This window comes from Protopterus annectens, chromosome 5.part1 (assembly GCF_019279795.1).
Source record: "Protopterus annectens isolate FY-2018-M chromosome 5.part1, PAN1.0, whole genome shotgun sequence".
Classification (NCBI taxonomy): Eukaryota; Metazoa; Chordata; order Ceratodontiformes; family Protopteridae; genus Protopterus; species Protopterus annectens.
Genome location: NC_056736.1, coordinates 539,417,424 through 539,438,104, shown reverse-complemented (window position 1 = coordinate 539,438,104; position 20,681 = coordinate 539,417,424). Strand labels below are relative to the sequence as shown.

Below are 20,681 nucleotides of genomic sequence, written 5' to 3'. Positions count from 1 at the left end.
TTCCAAAATAAACACACTTTGCAAAAAAGAATGGAGTCTTGATCACTGTAGGTAGCTAACAGGGCATAGCTCTTCTACCCAAAGAATGAGAGAATCTAGGAATTTTAAGGCAGTTAAATAAGTTAAAAGGAAATCACCTCTGTTTCATCAAACCTGGCAATGGTTGTTTGCTCAAGAGGTTGAGGCTGGCATGCATCAGGGTTCCTTGGCCCTGCTTCACAAGGTCCCGCACAGTTGGGAGCAGTCAGACTACAGATGGGACAACTGTGGCTGCAAGGCAAAGCAGAAGTATCTGTTGTCACTTACCCCAACCTCTCTTACTCTGGGGAATGTTCTCTGGATAAGAAAGAATGGTAAGTTACAAATAAACTTTCCTTACCACAGACTTCTCTTACCACAGAAGGACAATATGTTGAACAAGTTAACTGTAATTCTTACTGAAGACAGTAGAACTCTGGTAGTTTTGTGATAAAGGCTTTGGTAAACAGATCTACATCTCAGTGAATGTATTGCAGGACTTGCGGACTTCCTACTTGAAAATCTGAGACATGCAGTAGCTCAGAGTCTCTCTTAGTATGTTCTGAAAGACCAGAGATGCTGGGCCATCAGAAGATGGTTCACCACAGCTTTTGGCACACAGCCCAGTTGCTATCATAACTACTCATACAACATAAAAGTGTTGTCTGTTTGTATAAAGGAATCGCTTTCTCTTTCTCTTAGCAGGAGATAAAAAGCCCTTATAACCAATTGTAAATCAACCGTATTTATTTGAATTCATCTTGGTGTTTCCCACTGAGGATTAGCTGAGAACAGAGGTGGGCACCCCAGTCAATCGAGCAGAAAAAGATCTGTAGTAATGACATGCATGGGGTTCAGTTTCAGGAAAAACACACCCGTCTGGACACTGAATGGAGTTCGATAGCCTTCCAGCTCCTCTGTTAAGGAGGAGGAAGTCCTAGGGGATTGATGTAGAACTGCAAGTTTTCATACAGCTGATTCTATTGAAAGCGGAGAGAGCACACAGTCCTCTTCAATGTAAAGCACTTCCAGGTGGTACTATAACAATAGTTGCTTTGATATAACAAAAAGTGCCATGGACTGCCTAGGCACAGACCTGAGAGGAGCCCCTGATATGTGGTGACAGACTGGGGAAACAATCTCATCTAGGAAAGTAATGCAGTAGGAAGAGCCATGACAAGTCCTAGGCACACTGCCAATGACTCTTCACATCTAGCATATAGTGCAGGCAAAATACTGTTTCTCTTAACACAGCTAAAATAAGGTAGTTATCAAGATATCGGAATGCATACATTCCCAGCCTCCAAATGGCAGCTGCCACTGTGTTTACCTGTTTGACAGAATCCCAAAGGACAATACTCAAAATTATAACTTTTCTGTGTCCACTGTGAACCTGAGGAATTTCTTAAGAGTATCCAACGTATAAAGCAGTTTCTGCTGGATCAACGGTAGAAGTAAAGGCTGAACTTGAACAACCTGAACTATTTGCACAGCTTTTTTATTAGTTCAGGCCATTTAGGATCAGGTTAGGTCTGAGATAACCTGAATTCTGGAAATCAAAGAGAGTCCGGAATAAAACACTAAATGAAGGCCATCAGCCTCTCAACTTATGGCATCTTTTCCATAAAGAAAGAATAGCTGTGTAAAATCTTACCATAACCACAGATGTTCTTCTCCTCCATGCTGCAGTATTCTGTTCTGTTGGGTTTCCTCCTCTTCCTACCCGAACATCCTGCCAGTATTCAAAAACTTATAGTCACTGCCAGGTGCATGGGACGTCTAATGTGGCTAGAGGTATGTGGGCCATAAAAGTGATGTCTGCATGCACCAGACCTCAGAACTGAGCGTCCCAGTCGGATCCCAGTCCCAGGCCAAACTGTGTAAGTTCGGTGCCATCCAAGAAGAGCCAAAAAGTGAACAGCCGGGGAAGGAATACTGCAACATGGAAGAGAAGGACATCTATGGTTATAGCAAGATTTTACACAGCTATTCTATGTCCTATTCCCATGTTGCAGTATTCTGTACTCTTGGGTGAGTGCCAAAGCTCAGTGTGAGGTAGAGGGTCGTGACTGGGAAGAATTCTCCAGAAATCCATGGAGGACTGCCCTGGCAAATCCAGCCCTGTTTCTAGAAATGTGATCTAACTTGTAATGCTTGGCGAATGTGTGGACAGATGTCCATGTAGCTGCCTCTAAAATGGTGGCAGTGTCTAATCCTTTAAAGAAGGCTCCAGATGAAGCCATGGCCCTAGAGTAGTGTACTTTAACCTTAGAACCCAAGGATTTCCCATGGAGTGCATAGCAGAAGGTAATTGTCCTTGAAATCCAGGCAGAAACTGTCTGTTTAGTTACAGCTTTCCCCAGAGCCCTAGGGTGGAAGGAGACAAAACTGGTAAGATTTTCTGATATTAGTTTTGTCTAAGTAAATCCTGAGCTGTTTGTGCACATCAAGGGAGTGTAAGACTCCCTCACTGTCACTCTGAGGGTGGGTAAACAAGGTGGGAGGTGAATAGCTTGGCTTAAGGAAAGCTCATTGACCACCTTGAGCATGAAGGAAGAATTTGTCCTAAGGGTTACCCTGCCTTAGTGGAAGATGAGGAAAGGGGTAATGCAACTCAGACACTCTTCTGGCTGAAGTCAAAGCCACTAAAAGTACTGTTTTCCATGTGCATTGTTTCACAGGAGCCTTGAAGGCCGGTTCAAAAGGGAGGGAGCGTGAGCTTCTCCAAGACATAATTCAGGTCCCAGGGAGGGGAATAGGTTTCCTGGGGGGGCCTGAGGTGCAGCACTCCTTTTAGGAACAACTTTGCAGGCAATCTGGAAGCCAAAGAGGGTTCTAAAGGCAGACAAGCTGAAATTGCAGCCAGGTGAGTCTTGATGGAGGAGTACGCTAACCCCATCTGCAGAACTTCACACAGGTAGGACAATACCAGAGGGACGTCCCCCTGAAAGGGGTCCAACTGTCTTTGAAGATAACAAATGGAGAATCTTTTCCATTTAGATATACAAGATCTCCTAGTATTAGATTTCCTGGCCTCCTGCAGGACTGTGAGTATGTCATCATTGTACAAGTGTCTGCAAGGGATCAGAATTCTATCACGCACAGGGTGAGGTGTAGAGAGACTGTCAGTGTGGATGTATTAGAGATCCCTTGTCCTGTATAAGAAGGTCCATTTTGTGGGGGGATCTTGTGGTGACTGCCCTTAGCTAAATGCAAGAGGAGGGTGAACCAGTGCTGCCTTGGCCAAAAGGTAGTCACCAACAAGATTTTTGGTCTATCCTGCTGAATTTGCAGAAGGACCTTTTGAAGAAGTGGGAAGGGGGGAAATGCATAAAGAAATATCCCCTTCTAGGAGATTGAAAAGGCATCTGTTGCCCTCGCCAAAGGGCCGGGCAGCCTGGTGCAAAAGGCTGGAGCTGTCTATTCATGGGGGAGGCAAACCTCTATTTGAGGTGTACCCCATCTGTGGACCATCCATTCGTGGGACTGTGACACGGACTGGCTTAAGGTGTCTGCCTGAGAATTCTGTTCTGAAGGGATGTACATTGCTTGAAGAGCGACTCCCTGTTTTATGGCCAGCTCCCACACTAGAAGAGCTAGCCTGCATAGCAAATATGATTTTGTTCCCCCCCGTTTGTTGACAAACCACAGCACTGTGGTGTTGTCTGTGAACAGTTTCAATGGGCCTTGCTTCAGAGAAGGCTGAAAGGATTCAGGGCCAAAAGTATTGCTCTTATCTCTCTGACATTGATATGCTCCTGTTTGGAGGAATCCGGCCAAGTACTCTGGACCCTTAGCAAGCCCACAGTTGCTCCCCACTCCAGGTCTGAGGCATCCCTATACATTTCCTGCACTGGCAGGGGTAACTGAAGGAGTAGGCCTGGGTTGTTGCTCACTTGATTCAGCCACCACTGAATCTCTTTCTTGAGAGAAGGTAAGAAGGGGATCTTGAATTCCAGAGGATGAGGGTGTTGAGTCCATATGGATCTTAGGTACCACTGTAGCTTTCTCATGTGAAGTCTTGCCAATGGTAGCATGGGAGTGGTCGAGGTCATGTGGCCCAGGAGCCTGAGGTACTGCCTGGCAGTCGATTCCGTGGCCTGAAGGACAGCGAGCAGGTACTGCCTTAAGTTTTCCACCTTTTCGGCAGGTAGGAAGGCCTTGATGATATCTGTCCAGATTCAGCACCCCAGAAGACAAGGTCTTGAGAGGGGGGGTCAAATTGTACTTGGGGTAATTTATCTAGAACCCCAGTGCCTACAGGAGGGAGACACAGGTCTGAAGATGGAATAGGAGGGATTCCTTGCAATCTGCTTGAATAAGCAGGTCATCTAAATAAGGGAAAATTTGAATCCTTTGGGTCCTGCAGAAGGCCACCACTGGTGCCAGGCACTTGGTGAAGACCCTCGGTGCTGTAGAAAGACTGAAGGGCAAAGCCGAGAATTGATAATGTGAAGAGGCCACAGAGAATCGCAGGTATCTCCTGAAAAGTACAGTTTTGTACCTACCATAAATGTAGATGTCCGAACAGGATAGCATCTGCAGTCATAACAAATGGGTTGTCCTGTCGTCAGGCAGCCCTTCGGTCAGCCGGATTCCAAAGTCTGGGTCTGGCCTCGGCTGGTGTCGCACTTCACCCGACGTCATCTCTGCTGGTCTTCGGGTATAAAGGCATCAGCCGACGCCATTTTCCTCAGTGTTTCTTGCCCCAGATGCCAGTTGCCCTTTTGGAAAGCTAAATTTTGGGTAAATGCCAATGTTTCCAAAAAAGTAGAAGGCAAACATAACCAATAAGCATGTATGTACATATATACAAACAAATACACCATAAGAGACCCCCCCTAGCTAGCTATTAGGAGGGTAAATACCCTAGGAGTACCACAGAGGGGAAGGAGGGTGGGTAATCCTGACTGCAGATGCTATCCTGTTCGGACATCTACATTTATGGTAGGTACAAAACTGTACTATGTCCTTCAAGGATGCATCTGCAGTCATAACAAATGGGTAGAATACCATAGCCAAACTAGGGGAGGAGGAAGAAGAATTATGGTGTAGTTAGGATCCCTTGCAATACAGCAGTGGCAAACCCTGCTCGGGATCTAGAGTATAGAGGTAAGTTATAATGCTTGGCAAATGTATGCACGGAGGTCCAAGTAGCCGCCTCAATAATGTCCTTAGTTGCCACTCCTCGTAAGAAAGCTGTGGTAGTGGCTGTAGCCCTTGTAGAGTGAGGTCTTATGTTCTGTGGAATTGGTTTTCCATGGTAGGAGTAACAGAATCTTATGCAATTTCCTATCCATTTGGAGATTGTCTGTTTGGAAATTGCTTTTCCTTCCCTTCCTGTTGCATAGGCTACTAACAGCTGGTCAGTTTTTCTGTTACCTTTGGTTCTGTCCAGGTAGTAGCGTAACTGTCTATGTACATCCAAGGTATGCAGCAGTCTTTCCCCCCTGTTCTGTGGATTGGGAAAGAAGGTAGGTAGGTGGATTGCCTGGTTTAGAGACACTCTGGATACCACCTTAGGCATAAATGTAGGATTAGTTCTCATGGACACTCTATCTTGATGGAAGATTAGGAAGGGTTGTACTGCCATTAAGGCCTGTAGCTCTGAAACCCTCCTTGCCGAAGTAATTGCCAGTAGGAAAGCAGTTTTCCATGATAGGTGTTGAAGATCTGCTGTTGCTGCTGGTTCAAATGGAGGGAGTGTCAATTTTTCTAGCACAAAGTTCAAGTCCCATGCTGGTAATGGTGGTTTCCTAGGAGGTTTTACATTCTTGATTCCTCTGAGGAACTGTCTGAGTAGAGGATGTGAGAAGACAGGGGGATCGAAGCTGTATTCTGCAGAAATAGCTGATGCATGTATCTTGATGGAGGAATAGGACAGGCCTGTATGGAGGAGCTCTGCCAAGTACTCCAGGATGTTAGCAATATCTATGTTCGACACATCTTTTCCTCTTTCAGTACTCCAAATGACAAACCTTTTCCATTTTCCTGCATAGTTCCTTCTTGTTGAAGGTCTACGGGCTTCCAGGATAATGTCTTTAACCCTTTGGGATAAATCTGGGTTAGTTGCTGTTATGTGATGTTCCAGGCAGTCAGTTGCAGAGTTTTTAGGTTTGGATGCATGATGTTGTAGTTGTTCTGAGTTAACATCAAAGGCATCAGGGGTAGTGTCCACATTTTCCCCCCCGAGACATGCTCCTCAGCAATGGATACCAGTGTTGTCTTGGCCAATTCAGAGCTATCAGAAATATCCTTGGACGTTCCTCTTTGATTTTCAGTAGTACCTTGTGCATCAAAGGAAGAGGTGGAAATGCATATGCTGTCAGGCCTTTCCAACTGAAGGATAGAGAGTCCACCTTCCATGCAAGTGGGTGGTATGTCCTTGTGCAGAATTTCTTGAGCTGGTGATTGAGTGGGGATGCGAATAGGTCTATTTGTGGCATTCCCCATTTTTTTGTGATGGCCTTGAAGATGTCTGGGTGTAGCATCCATTCGTGAGCGTCCGAGGTAGTTCTGCTTAACATGTCTGCTAGGGTGTTTTCTTTTCCCGGTACAAACATTGCCTGTAACTGGATGTTGTAGCTCAGAGCCATATTCCAAAGGTCCAGAGTTATTCTGCATAGGGGGTATGAATGAGTGCCTCCCTGTTTGTTGATGTACCACATGACTGTGGTGTTGTCTGTCCTTATCATTAAATGGCCTTCTCTGAGGAAAGGTCTGAAATTCTGGATTGCTAGTTTTACTGCCAGCATTTCTTTTTGATTTATGTGCAGGTGCAGCTGGTCTGGAGTCCATAACCCTTGTATGCATTTGTCCAGCAGGTGTGCCCCCCAGCCTAGGTCTGAGGCGTCTGTTGTGATGGTTTGGCTTGCTTGAAAGTTGTGGAAGGGCAAGCCTGGGTTTGACTGGCATGCTTGAGCCCACCATAGGAACTCCTGTTTCAGGCATGGTATTAGTGGGATTTCGGTTTCTAAGCTGTGCCTGTGTTGAGACCATAAATTCTTTAGGTACCACTGTAGTTTTCTCATATGCAGTCTGGCATGGGGGACCAGGATTATGCATGATGCCATGAAGCCCAAGGCCTGCAGTACTTTTCTTGCTGTTAGTTTGTTCTGCTTTGTTAATGCCAAGAAGTAAAGAGGGAGTTGTTCTTGTTTTTCTGCAGTTAGGAATGCCATCTGTTTTACTGTGTCCAATTCCGCACCCAAGAATGTTCTTTTTGGGATGGTATCAGTCTTGACTTTTTTAAATTGACTGTGTATCCCAGAGCTTGTAGTAAGCAAATGACTCTTTGTAAGTCTTTTGTCAGCTTGCTTTTGTTGTCCGCTTGTATCAGGCAGTCGTCCAGGTATGGATAAATTTGGATTCCCTGTAGCCTGCAATGAGCGATTACTGATGCCAGGCATTTTGTGAATACTCTGGGCGCAGTAGATAAGCCAAAGGGCAATGCTGAGAATTGATAATGCTCTGATCCTGCAAGAAATCTGAGGTATCTTCTGCAATTTGGTCGTATGGGGACGTGCAGGTATGCCTCCTTGAGATCTAGAGTTACCAGCCAACATTCCTTGCCCAGCATGGGAAGAAGTTGCTGTAGGGTCAGCATTTTGAATTTTGGGACAATGATGAATGTGTTTAAAACGGACAGGTCGAGAATAGGTCTCCAACTTTTCTCTTTTCTTGGTACTAGGAAGAGTCTGGAGTAGAATCCTTTGCCCTGTTCTGTTAGTGGTACTCTTTCCACAGCTCTCATCTTTGTTAATTAAGCTATCTGCTTTAGAGCTTCTGTTTTTTGGTTTGGCGGTAGGTTTGGCATTCCTCTTTTTACTGGTAAGGTGTGGAAGTGAAACGCCTTGGTCTATGGTTTGCAAAATCCACTTGTCTTTTGTGATATAGTGCCAGATTTTTGTAAATAAGGCTAACTTTCCACCTAAAGGTGCTGCTATTTGTTCCCTGGTAGGCGGTGTCAGAGCCAAGTCACTGTGATTATCCTGTTGTAGTGGCAGTGGTTGTGTCTGTGCCTCGCTGGTTATTGCCTTGCCACTGGCGTCCTCTGTAGGCACCTCCTCTGGATTGATTTCTGCCTCTGGAACATCTATTCCTGCCTCTCTGAGATTTTGAGGAGTCTGGAAAGGACCAATTTTTGGAAGGCCAGTTCCTGCTAAACCTTGGGGGCTGAACCTGTAAGAAATCCTTAACTGTTTGTACAGATTTTGCCTTCTCTTCCATTTTCTTCATTACTTGCTGAGCAGGGGTACCAAATAGACTGGCCTTATCCATAGGAGCATCTAACAGCTTTGCTTTAACATGATCCGGCAAGACCTGTTCCTTCAACCATGCATGCCTTCTTATCACTGTGCCAGTCATGGCTGATTTAAATGAAGCCTCCAGTGCATCATAGCCACATTTTAAAGAATGGTTACTAACCTGCTGAATGTTATTCACCATTTCTAAAACATATTTCTTATCTAAGGAGTCATCAGAGGACAGTTTCTTAGTTAACTGATCAAGCATAAACTCTTGGTATTGGATCATATGAAACTGACAGTTCAAAGCTCTAGCTGAGAGAGTAGCAGAGGTGTAAACTTTTTTCCCCCATCTCTCTAAGGACCTGGATTCCCTTTCAGAAGGGAGAGGGTTCTTTGCTGTGGTCGAAGCTACTGCTTTAGGGCCCTGGGAGATAGTCTCAGGATCTGCAAGTGGGGCCTTGTATAGGTGGTGATGAGTGTCTGGTACCCTGTAAAACCTATCTGGTTTGGCAGGGGCTGGAGGTAAAGTATCAGGAGCAGTGCAAACATCATTAAATGCATCATCCACAACAGGCAGAACTGGAGGTATAGCTAAGGGCCTATGTTGTGGTAAGTGTAGAAAGGTCCTAAGCCTTTTTCTTGAATCTGAGAAATCTTGTCCCTGCCATTGGAATTGTTCTCTCATGGCATGTAAGGTTTCCCCAAAGGAAAATTCCTCCGGTGGAGAAGCAGATGGAATAGATTCTTCAGCATCGGAATCTTCATAAGTAGAAAAAGGAGCCTCTGGATGGTCTGTAATGTCTGAGTCATCCGAAGAATCATCAGAGGACACTGGCTCTGGGGGCTCTGCTCTAGGTCTCTTTTCTGGAGGCTGAGAGGCCCTGTCTGGGTGAGATTGGGATCCCCTAATTAAAGAGATGAGATCCTCTGCCAGAGTAAGCATTTGAGAACTGGAACTGGGCCTGTGTGAGGGGGGCTTAACAGGCACAGATTTAGCAGTTTTGGCTGCTTTGGCCCTGGCAAAGGCCTTAATAGACATGGCTGCAGGAGGCCTAGCAGCACCACGTGCTGGGGTAGAGACATCCAAAGGGATGGTGTCTGATAATTCACTAGAAACCACATTAGTAGGCAAAACTTCAGAGGCCGATTCAACTAGGGTAGCAGGAGCCTCGGTAGTAGTCATGGATTCGGCTGAAGATTGACCCGTTTGCTTGGTTTCGGCCGAAACCGAGACACTCGCGGTTTGCTTAACCGAGGTTTCGGCCGAAACCGCGGACCACGAGTGTCGGTCTTTTTCTTTGCGTTTTTTAACAATTTGTGTAGTCGGAGGGTCCGACGGCATAATGTATGCAAAATCTGAGCCGAAAAACTGTTCAGCAAACTCTGACCGACGCCTAAGCGTTCGTCGGTTGAAGGAAGCACAGGCTAAACAGGCTGCTACGTCGTGGTCTGGGCCTAAACAAGGTAAGCAGTAAGAGTGGAAATCTTTATGAGGTATTTGTTTCCCACAAGTTAAACAGTTATTTACTTTTTCTGACATCGGCTGAGGCAAGAAAGAGTCCCCAACGGGTACTTAGCTTTAGAAGTCTTCAAGTAGTATTCGTAGTAGTAATCTCTGGATCTGACCAACCGCACTTGCGAACAGCTTCTGCTTGGGCCACGTGGCAAGAAAGACTGAGGAAAATGGCGTCAGCTGATGCCTTTATACCCGAAGACCAGCAGAGATGACGTCGGGTGAAGTGCGACACCAGCCGAGGCCAGACCCAGACTTTGGAATCCGGCCGACCGAAGGGCTGCCTGACGACAGGACAACCCATTTGTTATGACTGCAGATGCATCCTTGAAGGACATCTGGGTCTCATGGGGATGTGAAGGTCAGCATCCTTGATGTCCAGGGTGGCCATGTACCCCTGAGATAAGATCAAAGGGAAAAATGTTTGCAAGATCAGCAACTGAAAGGTGGCCAGTTGCAGGATGAGATTTAGGTGGGAGAGATCTAGGATTGGTCTCTAGGGCCCATCTTTCCTTGGGACTAGCAAGAGCCTGGAATAGAATCCTTTTCACTTTTCTGAAGCCAGGGCAGGTTGAATAGTACTTTGTGCAATGAAGCTATCTAGAACTGGTTGAAAAAGAGGTAACTGTTCTTTGGGGGGCTGGGGAATACCTCTCCAAGATGAGGTAGTGATCCAGGTCACGAAATAGCCTTTTTCCTACTTAGGATAGAAACCATTTCTCTGAAGTGATATTTGTCCACACAGGGAGACAGTGAGTGAGCCTTAATGACAATGGAATGGATTCGGGTTACGTTTTCAAGAGTGGCAGGTAGTCACAGGTTACCTGCCCTGTCTTGAAATTGAGGCTTCTGAGTGGAAGTTTGTGCAGGCCTGGAGGGAGTAGCTTGCTTCCTGGCAGCTTTCCTGAGCCTAGAAGTAGGGTTTGGGGTGGACTGCTTCCTGATAAACTGAGTTTTGGATGGGTAATTCTTATGGAATTTGGGGACAGGAGACACGAACAGGTGCTTAAGGTCCTGTAGCTCCTTCCCTTTTTGTTGCCGAGTTTTGAATAAATCTGCTGCTACAGTCCCAAATAGAGCTGAGTTGTCAAATGATGCATCTGAAAGTCTGGCCCGGATGTCATCTGGTAGGGGCTGTAACCATAGCCAGGAATATCTCCTAAGGACAGAAGTTGAAGCAGCTGACCTTGCTGAGGCTTCTGCAGCATCGTAGCTGCACTTAATAGAGTGCCTAGTGACCTGAGATGTTAGTGAAATAAAACTAGACAGTTGAGCTTTGGCAGAAGAGTCTGGAATATCAGACAACTGTTTGTTGGCTTTTTCCAAAAGATCTAGGGCATACCTGGACATATGGGTTTGTTAATTTATTGCCTTGAAATCTAGGGTGGAAGATTTGTAGACCTTCTTCCCCAAGAATTCCATGGCCTTGCTATCTTTGCCAGTAGTCAGGAGAGAAGAGGATGGAAGTAGTTTGGAAGCCTTGTCTGCTGAAACAGAGACAGTGCCAGGGGCAGAAGCAGGGCACTTAACCAAAAATGTGGCCCCTTCAGGGATTTTGTAGACACTGTCAGGGCTGTGGGGTGCCGAAGGCTGAGAGTCCGGGTTGAGAGATGTTGCACTGAATGCATCAAGAAAGGCCGGCAGTACTGCATTATAGCTGATGCTCCAGTGGAGTCTATCTGAAGGAGTTTGCAGTATCTTTTCTGGACTTCTGTCATCTCAGAAGAGACCCATTTAAAATGCTCCCTCATTTTCACAATGGTCTCCCCAAAGACGAGATCCTCAGCTGGGGAGTTTGCTTCCGCAGATTCTTCCTCTGGAGAGGCATAGTCAAGGGGGAGGGTAATTGAGAGACATTGGAAAGTGAATCTTCTGAGGAAGACTCAGAGGATTCTTCCAATTCCACGAGAGGTGTCTATCACCTGCGGCCTAGGGCTCGTCACAGGGGGAGCCACTGGGGTTGGTAAGGGAGTTGCAGGCCTTAAGGCCATAAGGGTGTTGAATAAACTCTGCGAGAACGCCTGGCAATCAGGCTGACTTTCTGTTGGGGGAGAAGTATGCTTTCTCTTCTCCTTGTTTTTCAGATAAGGCCTAGTGGGCGTATGGGTCAGGGTAGGCCTGGTGTCACTTAGTAGTGCGGTAGGGGAGTGATCCGTCCAGGAGGCTGTTGCAAGCCGAGGTTCCCCCTCACCATCCGAATCCGATGTCTGCAGGACCTCCAAGGATATGCCTTCCACTCCGGGTTCTGTGGCTTCCACATCAGTACCCACTATACCTATATCAGAGGTGACTGATCTTTCCTCCAGGCCGATGTCGGCCACAGGAATGACGTTTGGTGGAAGAGGTGCAGCTACAACTTCAGGCCAGCAGTTTTGGCCTTTTTCTTGGGTGGCTCTACAGGTTGACCAGACAGCCCCTCCATACCTATGGCTAAACTCTTTAATCGCTGATTCTCTAGATATATGTTCAACATGTGCAATCTGCTATGCAGGGTTTTTGGGATGAAGGCCTGGCAGATGAGGCAGACCTTATGGTCATGCGTAGGTCCTAGACAAAAGAGGGAAAACTCGTGGGCATCTTTATGGGGAATCTGACAGCCGCACTTGCACTTACCCTTCCTGGATGACATGAACCCACAGAAGCATGCAGTGATCCAAAAACAAAATGTCCCCAACGGGGTACTTATCTTAATATTCTTGATCCGACAGCCGGTAAGGCAGGAGGAGCTGACGTTTGACTGGCAGCTTAGAAGTTCTGAGTTCTGGTGCGTGCAGACGTCACTTTTATGGCCCACATACCTCTAGCTATGTCAGACAATCCATGCACCTGGCAGTGACTGCAAGCTTTTGAACATTGGCTGGATGTTCGGGTAGCAAGAGGAGGAAACCCAAGAATACAGAATACTGCAACATGGGAATAGAAGGACATCAGAGTATTCTCATGCAAGAAGATCAGTTGCTCAACAGCAGAGGCAAGTCTGGATAGAGAGCTGAGGAGTATCGAAGTCAGCTTCAGACTGAGCTTATGCTTCAGCTGCTGTAGCTTCCACATTTCTAGTCCCATAACTTTCCTGTGTTATAGAGAAGAGACAGCACAGAATGATCTGTCCACATGTTACACTGACTACTGAACAGGTGTTGGCTTTTTAAAGGCCCTTTTCCACTACTGTGGGGAAGGTACCTTCTTGAGACATGTCCTGGCTACTCCTTACACTAATGCTGCTGCTGTAGCTCCATTCACTGTGGCTGCCTTTTTACTGTGCCTTTCAGATCACAGGTTAAGTCATTCTGAAGTGTTACCATTCATGAACCAATTGGATCTTGATAACATGATCTCTCAACTCTGTCATCTTAAACTCATTTTCTTGCTTGAAGAGCTTGGACCAGTAGGTACTAACTGCCCTCTGGTGAAGCACTGATATGCAATTAGAGGCTCACAGATAGGAATACCACCTGAACTTAATCTTAAAAGTGGGGGAATGAATTAGAATATCAGAGATCATACACACCATGCAGTGCAAGCATAGTAATGCTTGTAGAGCTGAACAAAGTTTTAGATAACTTTGTTTTAATCTCCTTATCCTGAACGGAGTCTGTGATAGGGGGCATCTCCTTAAGAAAATGAGATAAATACTATGATCCTTGTCAAAGGACTTGCTAATACATATTCCAGAAATTCATCAAGATATCTGATGAGGGAGGCCATAGACAGTCTGATAAGACTCCTCCACCTGGATGACTACAGGAGGTGAACCAAGGGACATTCCTGGAAAAAGGCAGGTTGATAACCTTTTAAGAGGAAAATATTCTACTATGACAGTGATCAGGTCAGTAGTCTACAGCAAGGAAGGGTATAGTCCACATGTCTAGGGAAGACAGATGTGCACCAGTGCTTCTTCAGTGTTTGTCAAAGATGACAGTCAGTGCTTAAGCCCCTCAGCCAATGATGAGGAATCAGTGATGGGTTTTAATCTTCCTGGTTTTCTGCTTACCTTCTAATATGCTTATAAGATGAGCCAGCATGCAGTTACTGAAGCCCTAACAAAAGAGATATGATTTAGGATCACTACACAGACCTAAACCAAACAAGGGAATTCAATATCTATCCTTTTAGATAAAAGGCAAGATCTTAAAAGCAGTTGAAAAGGCTTTTCCTTGTTAAAGTCAAAGCTGGTGAACATAGCGAGGAAAATTAATCAAACAAATGCATTACTTTTACAAAATTACTGAAGAAGATAGAGAATTCTAGTCCATATTATCAGCAGGAGTGGTGGGAAAGAAATGATTATAAAAGAGCTAAGCCTCCCAAAGACATTCTGTCCTCTGCTGTGCTGGGGACTAGCTACATGAGGAAAAACTCATTGATGGAAGTCGGTTGTATCACTACATACCCTATAACAGTAGAAGTTTGAGTAGGGTCACTGCTACAGTTGTTGTTGTTGTGTCTTTCAGCTTTTCTCGGTTAGGGGTCGCCACAGCGGAACTCCGGTCCGCTAATGATTGGTAGTTGATTTTTACGTGCCGAGTTACCAGCCCTGACGCACAACCTTCAATGAAGGTACGCCCATTCACGCATGTCTCCACGCAGAAGACGCTCTAGCTGAGAATCGAACTGGACAGCGTCTTACTGTGAAGCGACAACGCTACCGCACCACCACGACCGCGGTAGGGTCACTGCTACAGTGTGATTCCTAATCCAAGAAAATTAACTGGAGGTGGACATTTGTCTTACTGTCTGACTTCTACAGCTAAAAACATGTTTCCAGAATGCAAATGGACCCCTTCACTATTCAGGATGCCAAATGATATATGGCTAAGATAGACAGACCAATTTTTTTCAGTTCCTAATTTGTAATAGGACAACCATAAGCAAGTATACCCTATCTTAGGGGCACATAATGTTCTCTGCTCTCAGTCAAAGGAATAGTCAAGCACCAAAATTATTGTTTCCCATAACTCTTGGGGCTTCTGGACTAATATGTGTAGGGCAATGCCAGAGGCCATTAGAACTGAATCCCTGAAAATGTAATGACCATTTTTCCCCCCTCGTAGATATCTTGACTCATTCAGCTCCCCTCCATCTCAAGTGGTAAGGGAGGATCTGATCCAGGAAGAGGACCTTATACTGCAGCAGTGACCCTACTTGAACACCTACCATTATGGTGAGTGCATTCACAACTACTGTGCTACATCAATCTCAAAGGCCACTGCTGCAAAATGGCTCATAATCCATGGTAAGGATACTAAAGCTATGAGTAGTTCCAATGATCTCTAACTGCAACAAATCATGTCTTGCTCCAAGAGTTAAAATCCAACTTGGAGGGCTTGTAAAAGATGCACACTGTAGTCCAGGTGGCTCACAGGACCCTCCGGGTCTTTTCCACTGTTCTCATAGCAAAATATAGTACATTTTTTCTAGCCATTTAGATGTTTGCTTGTGGACTAAGTAGCTTTATTTACATGGCATGAACGATACAAAAAGTTGCTGAGACTGCATGATTTTTTTTGTTCTTACTACATAATACTTAGGCTGTATACATCCAAAAGATGAAATATCTCTTCACTTTTTCATGGGTTAGGATGGACAAAAGGCAGCTGAACAGTTTGGTTGAAGGCCAGTTTTGGTATCAACCTGGACATGAAGGAAGAGTTAGTCCTAAGGCTCAGTCTGGTTCTTGAAAGATGGTGTATAGCTCTTTGCACACCAGAGGGAGAAGCTCATAAATCCTCCTGGTGAAGGCATCAGTAATCAATAATAAGGTCATCCAGAAACAACAACCATGCCACTGAGTATCTGCAGTCAAAGAGGGTTGGGTTTAACTCTTCCAGTATGAAATTACGGTCTCCCAGGAGAGATGCTGCTTTTCTAGACAGTCTGTGGTGTATAACACCTTTGAGAAATTGCTTTATTGCTGAGTGAGCCAAGAGGATAGGGGACATGGGGAGGCAAGCTGCAATGGCTGAACATTGTAAGGCACAGAATGGATGACTCTGGGGAAAAAAAGAAGTTTTGCAAGACACTTTGAAATATGTAGCTCATGCTGAAAAGATACTCACTGGTTCAACCTATAACAGTACCTCTTGCATTTGGCCAAATAGGATTTTTACAGTGCTAGGCACTGTCAGCTTTTGTAGGAAGCATAGCATTTCTTCTAAGAAGCTGGATTCAAAAAGAACCAGGCTGGGAGCATCCTGACTGTTAGAGTCAGGCTTTTGAGATCTGGATGCACTTGTGACCTTTCTTCATGGGTCAGCTGAACATGTTTTTGTAAGGTGTACTGGTTCCCCTTTGCTTAGCTAGATTAACAGGGAGAAACATGGCTGCCTTGACCACAGAGAAGCTATTAGGATGCACCTTGCTTCATCCATTTTGCCTTTCTAAAAAGCTTTGGGGATTGAGGGAATGAGTGGGAAAGCAGAGAAATGACCCACTCTCCTTCCAGGGGAGAGAGTATATTGCATATTCTTCCCTGCATGGGTACCCAAAACAGAAATGTTTCAGCTCACTTTTTTATTTCACAGGATAACTGTTTTGTTGCATAACTGGAAAAAACATGCACACTTCCCTGTTTGTTTATGTTCTGCATCACCATAGTGCTGTTTGCACATTGGTTTTTGGACATCTGTCAGCTAGGGATAATGTAAAGACTCTGTAAATCAGGCCAATCATAGGCTTCTGCATGGCAAGAAGATCCCAAGAATCAGTAGTGCAACACTGACTTATGAAGAACATCTGCTTTTGCATAACTTGCATACTTCCCTGCTTGTTTATGTACTATATCACCATGGTGCTGTTTGCAATCACATTCAGGGTCTCGGACTACCAGACTCTTATGAAAGGTCTTAGAGCTAGAATGAAGGCAATCACTTCTTTCAGGCTGATATGCTTTTTGGTTACAGGGTTCTAGCTGCCCTGCTCCTTGAGGTAGCCAGTGTGCACACTGCTAACCAGAACTGAAGCATCTGTGATCAAGACCTGGGATTCCTGTTGGGACTACACTTGGCTTTCTCTGACTTCTCAACTCCTAGTAGGAAATTTATCTGGTTCTGTAGGTGGCTGTGCTACTCCTAAAGGTCTTTCAGATTCTAGTGGAACTGCTACATGTGCATCCCAGCAAAAGGCACCTTCAGGAACATCTAAGTCGACATGGCTGCTTCTGATTCTAGTTCAAGAAGAAGGAACTTAATGCCTTGTGTCAGTCTTACTATGTTGTGTGTCCAGCAAGGCCCTCAGGAAGATTTTCATCTTCGCTGTGGTAAGGCTTTGCCTGGAAAGTTACAGTGCAAACTCCAGTCTGGTCAGAGAATGGACAGAGTGCTTCATGGCACTCTGCAACCCCCCCCCCCCCCAGATGTGGCCTGAATCAGACAATTATAAAAGTATACAATTATTGGCAGACATTGATTCCCTGGGTTCTGAGGTGGGACTCTGGTGTTAAGCATCTGGTAAATACTCTGAGCACCACAGACAGAAAAAGGACAAAGACATGAAGTGGAAATGTTCATAATCCTTATGGATGGGGATATGCACGCAGATATACATACATCAAATCTAGTGTCACTAAAACAAACTGTGGTTAAAACAGGGATAGTAATATTTGTAACTTTAGCATTTTGAACTTGGTTACTCCTCCAAATGTGTTCAACCTGGATAAATAAAGAATGGTTCTCTAGCAGCATTTATTTCTGGGACAAGAAACAGCCTGAACTAAAATTCCTTTTCCTTCTTCCTGCAGTGGGACTGTGTCTAAGGTTGTACAGGGTAGGAGATAAGCCAAGACTGTCTGTGCTAGGTCTTCCTGATTTGGGGGATTGGAGACATTTCCATAAGGGAGGGGGCTTTCAATTCTATTTTACAGCCTGATGAGATGATGTCCCTTAACCATTTACACAATGTTAGTCAGACTCAAATGACTTTGAAGTGAGAACGCCTCCTGTCCAAGATGTGAGATGTAGGAGAAGAAAAGAATGGGAGTGGATAGGAAAGGACATTTTGAGAACTTGCTACTATCCAGATTGAGTAGAGACTTACCTCCCCTCCCGCTACCTGGCTGTCAGCCTTTCCCTCTGACATTTCCCCAGGCATGCTTTTTCTTGAAAGTCCTCCTTTACTAAAACTGGTTGGATGTGGGCTGATTTCTGCAGAAGGACCACGGTTCAGAAAGACATTTCCTACAATACCTTGGTACAGGTGGATAAAACAACTGCTTAACTACCACTTTAGTCTTCTCTTTTGCTTCCATTTTTTAATCCTTGTGAAGGAGGACTAAACAAGGGATTTTTCTACCACTGAGACATTCAGAGTTGCTCCTTAACACCGAGTGGAAAGGCCTAGATTCGTAGCCACGTGTACCTTTGTATACCTGTACCTGCTGTTGCACTTCTACCACAGACATCTACTGTAACAGGCTCACATCTTCTAACACTGAAGATTATTAATGTAAGTCTAGTAATTTGTATTTTTATGGCCTCATTAAGGGTAGCGGATAACAAATCCTTTGTCTGTTTGAAGGTGTCCTGTTCATAATGTGGGTCTGATAGTAAATAGCCTTAATGGTCAGGGCTGAAGATGTAATACACATTTACCATAAACTGCCTAGAGCTGTGCACACTTTGCTATTAGGAATCGTGCTTAGTCTTTAGCTAGCCTGGATCCCAAACCGAATGCACAGAGAACACAGCTGAATCAACAGGATTACTACATAAATATTTAGATATCCTGCACCCTGGAGAAGCTATATGGCTTCTTGGGAACAGACAGGCTCTAAAAATTTTGGTTTAAAGACATTTTCAAATGCAGTGAACATCAGGAGAACTGCTGGAGGTCTGGGCTTTTCAATATCCAAGAGGCAAAGAAAAATCATCCATGATTCTGACACCTCTTTAGAGACCCACTTAAAAAACTCACTCATCTAGTAAAACATGTTTTTAAAGGCGACATCCTCCAAAGGGATTGTATCTTTATCATCAGTGTCACATCCTAAGAGTGAAGAGATCTGTGTTGAATATGTAATATCATCCTTGCCCAATGTACTATTTGAGAAGTTAGAGGGAAGTTTTCTTTCTCTAATGAATGACAAATCTCCAAGGTTACAGGCTGCATTTTTTTTTGGGGGGGGGGGCTAAGGCTAATGCTGGGCCAAGCTGCACATATTTCCCAACAAACATTCGGTAATCGAATTTGGAGAGGTGAGGCACATGGCAGTAGGGCAGGTGTTTAGCTTTTCTGCGTCAGCCCCCCCCCCCCCAAAAAATAGGCCATAAAATTGAAATACTGCTTGGCCCTCCAGAAAGTGGTAGGAATAGCCTCGAGAAGATCTCAAATGACACATCAGTAAAATTTCGTGAGGGGCATACATATGTATGCTCAATGTGCCTGGAAACCAGCATCAAACAAGAAAATATTGCTAACTTTGCTACAGAACTGTCTGACTAAATGAGATAAACCCTACTGTCTACCTTCAAAGTGGTTTGGGTAGATGGGAACCCGGTAGGCACATGGTGTCGGATTCAGGAAGGCCAAGGCAATGCCTCAACTGATCAAATATCTTCAAGTTTTAGTACGACTGAAGAAGTCACTATGGCCTCTAACTCTGCCCACTGGTTTCTCTACTAACAGTCCTTTAGGCTTCTCCATTTTATAGGTTCATATGTAAGTACTAAGCTAGCTGCCCTTATGGGCCATTTTAAGGCTAGCTAGTTTCCCTTTTGGTTCTTGAATTACCCTATCTTTTGGTGTTAGATTGGGCTTACCCATTACCATGGTTGATAAATTATATAATTATCTCTTGTGACAATAACTGGGATTGTATCATAGACAATTTGAGGGGGCCAATTAACAGGACAAAGTATTTAGGAGTTGTCTCTGTCCATCAGTAGTACAGGGAGCAGTCCTGGGATAAATTTTCTGTTTCCCATCCATAGATCCAAGTTGTGCTTGAACAATAACAGTGATGAGCATTGTTTTACATGGATAGGAGTCAGCTCCAGAGCTAGGTCATCCCCTCTGAGATAAACCTGTCCCTCCAAACTATTCTGTTGATGTTACAGATCTTTACGCACCTCATTAACTTTTTAAAAGTCACCTTCTATTGAGCACTAGTAGAATACTGCACCCTCACAAACTGCAGACATCTCCTACTCCAATGCCTCACATTTTAGGCATTCAAGACAGGTCTTCAAACTTTATACCCACCAAAAGGAAGCCTTTTGATTAGAGGTCATACACAGCTCACAGGAGAAGACATTGGAGTTCTCTCCCAAACAATTAAAATGATGTTGTACATGGCAGTCTTTAGGTATATTCTGTCTTCTGCAAGCATACTTGATAGTTTTTTCCAGAGACTTCAACTACCTCAAAAAACAACAAGCCACGCAAATCCAAATTGAAAACATTTTACAACTATACAGTAATGAAAGCAATTACAGAAAACAGAAAAGGTTTCCAAACCGGGTACTTTATAATGGACTGAAAAATTGAAACTTAAATGCTTTTTGTGGCTAAAAGAAAATGAAAATGTTGCATGCTACTCTTACTTTTAGCCACGCACTGTCAGACATCTTGGGTTAGAGGAGGAGTCCGACAATGTTTTGGGAATACCTGTACAGTTCTGGTACTCATACCTGCAGGTGAACACCTGGCTATGGCTAACTGTCATAGATAACAAATCATACTGCAGTAACGACCTCTATGACGAATATCTCCGATAAAGTGTGGGTTGTTCCAAATGCAACTAAGGAACTGCTGGATGAGACGCCTCAAAAATCTCATGAGTTATGCTTGCTAGCATTCACTTGTCCGTCTAGTGTACATACAGAACTACTGATGGCAAACCTTACAATCAATTTTAATTTTCATAACGGATAACTACAAAGAAACTTTCAATGTGTTTCACCAGTCTT

The 20,681-nt window shown here is 44.6% G+C and overlaps 1 protein-coding gene across 4 annotated transcripts in view; it reads right to left on the bottom strand.

Moving 5' to 3' along the window:
* Nucleotides 1-20,681, bottom strand: part of PROSER1 (proline and serine rich 1) — a 781,917-nt gene that overhangs the window by 29,011 nt on the left and 732,225 nt on the right. The gene's annotated exons all lie outside the window — the stretch shown is intronic.